This window comes from Bidens hawaiensis, unplaced genomic scaffold, assembly GCF_021521415.1.
Source record: "Bidens hawaiensis isolate Kalapana, Puna unplaced genomic scaffold, B.hawaiensis_p1.1 tig00008011_1, whole genome shotgun sequence".
NCBI classification, from domain to species: Eukaryota; Viridiplantae; Streptophyta; class Magnoliopsida; order Asterales; family Asteraceae; genus Bidens; species Bidens hawaiensis.
Window position 1 is genome coordinate 1,038,840 of NW_027491561.1, and position 8,422 is coordinate 1,047,261.

Here is an 8,422-nt window from a genome sequence, read left to right on the forward strand (position 1 = left end):
GTTGGGACTATCACCAGCCAAATGTAAAGTTGGGCCTGTTATTTGCCAACACATCATAGTTGGGAGTATTTAAAACCAATTTTCCTTGTTTTTATAAGCTTTTATTTACGCAAAACGTCACGTTCTCATAATGTTCACACACACTCAGCTATATATCTGATCATACAAGTGATGTTTGTATGTATATGAACACTCTCTGCCAAATGCAACATGTGATTAATATGCTTGTTGAGAGTTCAATTCTCCACATTTATGAAGGGTTGCATAAACTAGAAGGTAATAAGGGTTGGTGTTTGGTTTGTGAGAGTGGGTATTTGGTGATTTTGTGATGGTTCAAGGTTAAAGCTTTAAAAAGGGTAAATACAACATCTAATGGCCTTCGGGAGCTTCAAAGTGTCTTCAATATCTTGCTTTTTCTATCACCCAATTTGTGTGCTGATTTCTTCTAACTAGTTTGTTTTTTTACAAACTTAGTGACCCTTTTAAGGTTAGATCGTCGAGACCGGTTTTTTCCAAGATTTGGATAAGCTCTTCCTCAATCCTTCTCTGAACATAACTTCCATCTCTAATGGACCGTTCGGATCTGAGCCTAATAGCCCCCACCCTCATTAGTTCGGTGTATTCATATTGGGAATGGGTTTGAGTTTTTCTACATCTTCTTCTGTGGGACCAGTTTCTCAGCCCATGCATCGTTCATATCTTTTTGCCCTTCTCTTCATTGCGCTTTTGGAAATCCCAACAAAATGGTGGCCTTTGTTCGTCCTGGCGCCACTTTTTCCTCACCTCATTGCTAAATAAAAAAAAATTTCTCCCTAAGTTTTGGAGGCAACCTATGTTTTGCTAAATATATGCAGCAAAGGAAACTAAAACCGAAAGAATGCATTCCAGTTCTTCTGGGTCTGCCGGTAAAATACCAGTGTTGTATTTTACCGGAAGAGGGATAAAGTGGTCGGATAAAGTTTTGGTTTTGTGCGGTGTTTTGGTATGGGTTTTGTGGTTTTTGTTTTCAAATATTTACCTTCATTTTAATGAAACACTTCGTGTGGTCTTGAAACGGATACTCAAGACAAGTTCTAAATTACACGAGACATATGACTCAATCAATGCTCCTCATAAATATGTATATGGCATGAGGCTTATCTCACAGTAACGGAGGGATTGTGTAAACGCCATATTTTGCATAAAGTTTTTCTTTGTATTACAAAACTTCTTTTCACATTTTAGGTTATTTGATTTTTAGTTGGTTATTTTGCAAAAAAAAAAAAGGTTTCGGAATTGGCCTTTGGTGTTGTCAAAATGTTAAGGTAGCTAATGGTTTTGCTTGCTACAAAAATTTAGAAATTTAGTGATTTTTAATCAATAATTAGTTGGCTAAGACAATGGCCAAGTAATTCCCCTCCCCACACTTAAATATCATATTGTCCTCAATGTGATGGATTCATAGAAATTAAAATGAGTCATGGAGGGTAAGTAAAAAGAAAAGCAACCTCCGTATGGGCCGAACGAAATTTTGACAGAGCGTCCCTTGTAGTGCTTCCAAAAATATTTCTGCACACCACCAACAATAAAACAAAGATAATAATACTGAAAACTGGATGTGGAACCGTCCACATCCGGCATCAACGGGCCTAAATAAGTCCACCAAAATGGCTCGGGTATTTAGGAACGTGTTCGTGACGTGAACAAGACGTAGATCGATATCTAGAATCAACGTGAAGGTGCGGAATCCCTAAACCTGATCGAAAACAACAAGATTTCTCATTATATTCTCTCTATTTCTCATATATCTCAATTAATGGCAATGAAGTACAATATGATATGACAACTATAGAACAAGTACAAGTTGGAACAGAAGGACAATGAACGTATAAGCCTAAAGACCTATTTATAGACATGAAAAACAACATATATGGCGTATATGTCTTATTCGTCGTATATGTACATATACGCCGTATAAGTACATATCCGCTATGTATGTGACTTACACGCTCTAAAACATTAAAGTATATTTCAACTTCACTAACTATCAAACAAGACCTACAAGACCTAAGCTAAAGACGTGCCCATGCTCTAACAGGGTAACCGGCCATACAACCATCAAGTCACACACTAAAAGGAAATAAAAGTGTCTACAACAAACAACCATAATAAACATAAATTTATAAAGTACTACCACCCGCCTATATTCCCATGGCCTCATGTTGCTAGTGTCTCCACATGTCAATTACCCGGGTCAGTTGGATCGAAAGGTCCCCATTGACGGTCCCTGCGGTTAACCAATACTGAATTTCCGGTCTCATATCCGTGTACTCAGTGGCACAACGCTGTATGTCAGATGCTTCAATCTGACTGGTCAATCGGTCAATGGAGGCAGTGGTCTGAGTATGGTAACGATCAATAAGGTCATACAGCTCCTCAAATGAATACGAGTTAGGGCCATGAAGAACTAGTGCTGACAACTAGTGATTATGCGTCAGCTAGTTCGGAATAGGTATGACGATGGGCCTGACGTGATGGTGAACCGGCTCTCCTCTCGGTACATCCTGTATGGTCATCTCTGCTAGATCTTCAGTATCCCAAATCTAGTTATAGGCATCCTGAAACCGCCATTGTGGCGGATCCTTGAAATTTTTTGAACCATACCCATACTCATATAAAGACGAATATCGAGAGGTATCGATTTTGGGTTTCGAGTTCCTTCCAAATATGCACCATAAGTTTTGTAGTGCTTGTAAATCCAAGAACCTCCAAAAATCAGGGTTCTAGCGTTTTTTGCATTAGCATTTGTTTTGAACAAAGAGCAAAACAAATAGGTAACATTGCATGGTATGTCATTCTTTATGCAATATAAGGCCCACATATCACTCAAGCTCACGAACCCTTCGCTTTAACCATGTTGAGAAACATTGTAGCTCTATAAGCGATGAATGTATCGAATGAGTGGGTTGCGCAAAGATGTGCTTTTGGAGCTACTCGGCTGGTATTCCACATCTCCATGACTCAATTGTTCTCAAGCTTGAAGTCCAGTGTTATCGGGTGCTGCTAATTCTTGATCATCTTCATCAAAAAATGTTGTTCGGTCTCAAACCACATTGCAGTACCGGTTTTTGCAGTAGTATAACTTCCCATGTCAATACCAAGTTGAGTAGCTGATGTTTGATACCACACACCCTCGATCCTGAATTGAACACCTTCTAGATCCACATATACAAATCCTTAGTTTTCATTGAGAATGAAGCGAAAACTCTTTTGTTATTTCGGTTATGGCTCTGCCTTTACAACTGAACACTCGGGCCCATGGGCCCATCACAGAATTGTTGTATCTTTCCAACTGGTTTACTTCTGTTAACGTGTTGGTGTATGCATAGAAGTTAGCTACCAGACTTTGTTCGACCATATACCCAAGTCTTTCTTTAGAAATATGGTCACGTCAAGTTTCCTCGTGAAAGACCATAAATGCATGGACCTCATCCCCAAATTCAACCATCCTGGAACTGAAACACAATTAGCGAAATGAGTACTGAAATAAAATGAAAATTTGGAGCAGTGAGCCAAGCACGCACCCAGGTCTTGAGAGACACGGCGCCGTGTTTCACTGCTTTGATTGATTTTGATCACAGTTGACCATGGAGGTGTGCTTTGATGAAGCATTGCCCATGTTTTTGGTCTGGTTCACAACAATTCAAGGATCAAATATATTAAAATCCCGAGTGATTTTTATTCAAAACCCACTTAATCCATGAACTAATCGGGTTTATAATCAAACCAACCTTAAATATCAAAACAAAACCCTAGACTACAACGATTAGGTGGTAAATCATGAGGTTTTTGACCAGCTTAAATTAAGCATGATACGGATCTTGGGTTTGGTTCTAACCCGATTTTGACTTGAGGTGGTCAATTCGGGCCAAAATTGATGAAAGAACAAGAAATTAACATACCTTTTGAATGGAATTGAGAGATTGAAGTGGGGATTGATGAAATTAGGGTTTGGTCACTGGTTTTCGCAAGAGGAACTGAGTGTTTAGTAATTTATGAAAAGTTGAAAATTGTTTTTTTTAAAACAAGGTATCTGCACTATAGTTTTGGGCACGACCCTGTGATTTGAGAAACACGCCCCCGTGCTACAGTTTGCGGACAACTAACTTTTTGACTTTATAACAGTTTTTCAAACTGAATGCTCTTGTAACGACCAGGACTATATCAAAGGATTATTGGTATGTTAAAACACATAAGAACAATAGGTTTTCATTTAAACAAAGATTACACACATAGATATTTCAGAAAAAATACGTAAAACACACAAATATACTAGCCGAAAAGTGAGCCTAATGGAGCAAACAAGGCTCTCACATCTAACCACTTAGAACTTCTGTTAGTGCACGTTTTGCGTCTTGAGTCTTTGTATTTATCGTTAATGTTTTTGTTTATTAATTAATGTAATAATTAGTTTATTTAATAGCTAGTTCGTTAAGTTATAGTCTAGTTCGCTAGGGGATGTTAGCGAACTATACATTAAAAGTATTCCCTCCTGATTCGTTAGGGGATGTTAATGAATCAGGGGGTGTTTCGCTAATTTAATGTATGTAACGAAGGGGAGGCTGGTTCGCTAGGGAATGTTAGCGAACCAGATCACCTTCTATATATAGTGAACTCCTGTTCACATTTTAGTAGAAGTTTTTTTGTGAGTTAATTAACGGATGGCTGTCCAATCTCTCTCTCAAGCTTCACACTAATCTTATACAAACACCAATACTAATATATTGATAATAGATACACATATATAACACTGAATCAAAGTTAATTATGAGCTAGATCCTTAAACGTATTAATAGTATATTCACAGATCTGAGATCTGTTCGTTGTTATTGTTATTGATACGAATCACGGGTTCCAACAAGTGGTATCAGAGCTGTTGGTGCTCATTACACTTGATTTGGTGTTTTAATTATTTCGATATTGTTAAGTTTTCTGTTTAAGAGGTTTTGAATCAATTTTGGATTGAATTGATTGAATTATGGTTAAATTGGACTGGATTTGAGGTGTTTAAGGTATTGGATAGGTGTGGTTAAGTGGAATTGAGGTTTGGATTGGATTTGTGTGATTTAGTTTTGGTTTCAGTTTAAGTCCGAAACAGGGAATTGTTATTGGTCAAATTGGTTTGGTTATGGGTGTTAATCTGTTATGAGGATTGTATGGTTGAAATCGCAAGGTGTTTACGAGGAGTTTGATAGGTAATTTGTGCGATTTGGTTGAGTAACGAGGTAGTATTACAAATTTGACAATTCTGGGTTCCTGGGTTGTTCTTCATAATTTCTGGAAAATTATGTTGAATATTTGAAGATTTGAAGATGAACGTAATTCGCTATCATCTTCCTGGTGATTCGCTATATGTTTATTCATGATTATTCGTGATTCGTTATCAAATTTGTTACTTCGTTACCTTGTTCGTTAGCCAGTTCGTGTGAGTTATTGGTTCGTGTTATCTAGTTCGTTATCTAGATTAACCGATTCGTGTGACACATGTTCTTCTTGGAATTTGTGTCCTAACATCCTTTTCCACGTGGCATAAGGTGTCAGAGTTTGTTACAAACGGTTGTAACAACCTGATTCGCTATAGTGTGATTCGCTAATCCACTGTAGCTGATTCGCTAAGCATTCCTTAGTGATTCGCTAAGTTTATTTAGGCGATTCGTTACTGATTACTGTCTAATTCGCTAAACAAATCCTTTGTGATTCGTTAAGTTGACTCGTTAAATTGACTTTTGATTCGCTAAAACACTCACCTCATTCGTTAAGGTACTTCGTTGCTGATCAGTCTTAACTTCGTTAAGAGTTGATTCGTTAAACACTGTTAACAGTTCGCTATAACTATTCTCAGTTCGCTATAATAGTTCACAATTCGCTACACAGTTCGTTAAACCTAGTTCTTTAAACTTGTTTAATTTTCAAATATGGCCGGTATGTATGCATTGGCGTCTCAAAACATGTTGATGCAACAAATGTTACAACTTGATACTGAGATAGGTTCACATTCCACATGTCCGAGATTGACGAAATTCAGTGATTTTGCAAAGTGGGAACCTCGGTTTCGTGCTCACTTAAGATCAGTTCATCCTGATTGTTCTTACTGTTTAGATGAGGTCTACATTGTACCTATGATTGGAGATGAGACTACGGGTTTTACACCAAAAGCTATCTCACAGTATTCTGTTGAAGAAAAGAAAGCATTAGAGATAGAAATAAAAGCTTATTCTACTCTAACCATGGCCTTGCCTGAGACTATCTTTCACCAAGTGGGTAGCATAAAACGATGTGCTGCTTTATTTCAACATCTTCGCATGAGAAGTATGGGTAACACATCAGAGAGTAAAAAAGTAATGCTTAAGTTTCAGTTTCGAAACTTTAATCTATTGAAAGGTGAGACGGTTGAAGAAATGACAACAAGATTCAATCACTTGACTGCTGAGATGGATAAGATGCAAATTGAAGTTCCTGAAAGTGATAAAATTGATACTATCAAGAGTATACTTCCAAGTTCTTATTCCACATTCTTAATGGTTCTGAAGGAAAACAATTATTTCGCAAATGAAGATCTGACAGCTATTGAATTTATGCAAAAGATTGAAGCCAGAGAATATGATCTGAAATGTCAGAAATCTTCAAAGGAAAGTCATGATCCTTCGTTCTATGGTGGAAGTATGCCTCTTAGTTCAACCATATCTCCACTAACCGCTTTTCTTACTCTAGCTGTTGCAAGTGAAAATGCAAATGCTTCATTTAATGATCCACAAGCTTGTTTTTATACTGCTGGAAATACATCTGGTAATTCTGGTTCATCTGGGGCATCGGGAAATTCATCTTCTATTAAACAATTCTCATTTCAACCAAACGTAAACATAAATGAGGCTGAACAGAATTTTGCATTCTTGTTTGCTTTTATGTCTTCCTATGAGAATTTGGTGAGTAGTAAGATTGCCACAAGTGATTTAACCGATGAAAATTATGATCAAATTGATCCCGATGATTTAGAACTCATGGATCTAAAGTGGAACATGGCGATGATTGTTAGAAAAGTGAAGAAGTTTATACAAAGAACAGGCAAAGATCTTCCTTCGTTGAGTAAGAAGCTTGGGTTTGATAAACTAAAGGTTAAATGCTACAATTGTCAAGAATTTGGGCATTTCGCAAAGGAATGTGATAAACCTAAGAAAGAATACACTGGTTCGAGAAATCAAGATCAAAATGATGCTAGAAAGTCTTCAAGTTCAAAACCATCATCTTCTGGAAATCAGGCAATGCTATCTAATCTGGATGGTAATGATTGGTCTCAAAAATTGCTTTGTAACAATAATCAAGCAAACCTAGCAATGTTTGGAATTGGTGAAAATTCTCAAGATGCTAGTGGAAGTGATTTGTTATCTGATAATGATTCTGGATCCGAGTCGGATGATTCAAGCGAAAAACTTCCAATTAATTTTGCTTGTATGGCGAAGATCAGCGAATCTTCCACGTCTGCTTGCACATCCAACCAGAATGAGGTTAGTAAATTTACTTTTTCTAAGGTATCAAGTGTTGATTGTGATTATAACAAGTCTAAAATTGATTCATTAAAACTTTAAAATGACAATTTACTGAAAGAGATTGTATCATTGAAAGATACTTATAGACAATCCTTGAATTCTCAAATCAACTCAAGAGAAAAGATTGAGGCTTTGACTATAAGTAATCATGATTTGAAAGCCGAGTTATCTGTGAAAATGACAATTAATGACCAAAAGTTTCAGGAAATCTTGAAACATCGTTCTAAGATAACTGAGCTTGAGAACGAGGTTCTTGAGTTGAAGAACAAGTTGGGTAACTTTTGAAATTCTTCATTTTTGTTGAATGAAATAATTGAAGTTCCTGGAAAACAAAAGGACTCTAAAAAGGGTATAGGTTTTGTAGAAATTCCTCCACCATTTCACAACGACTATAAAATGAATCCTTTTTCTAAAAGGGAAGAAGAGGTAATTTTGAAAGAACCTGTGATTTCAGAAAATGTTAAATCTGTTAAATCTAAAAATGTTAAAACCCAAGTTGCTCCTCAAAAATCTCATGTTCAAAGCAAAGAGGTGTTTGTTGAATACGATGACAAGGTTATTATCGAGGATGTGTTTGAACCCGAGATTATACACAAGAATAAGAACATTCCTAGTTCTAATCATATTCTGTACGAGCCTCACGAATTTGAGGAAGCAGAGTATGGTTCACACAAACCTCAAGAGGAAAAGAAAAATTCAATGAAAGTGAACTCTATGAAGGCAAAGAAGTCGAAAAAACCGAAAATTTCTGATGAGGATTTAATGCGTTTCATTAATCCTTCTAGTTCTAAGCCATCTGCTGCTAGAGTTTTTAAGTTAAAGGGAATGGACACAATGTT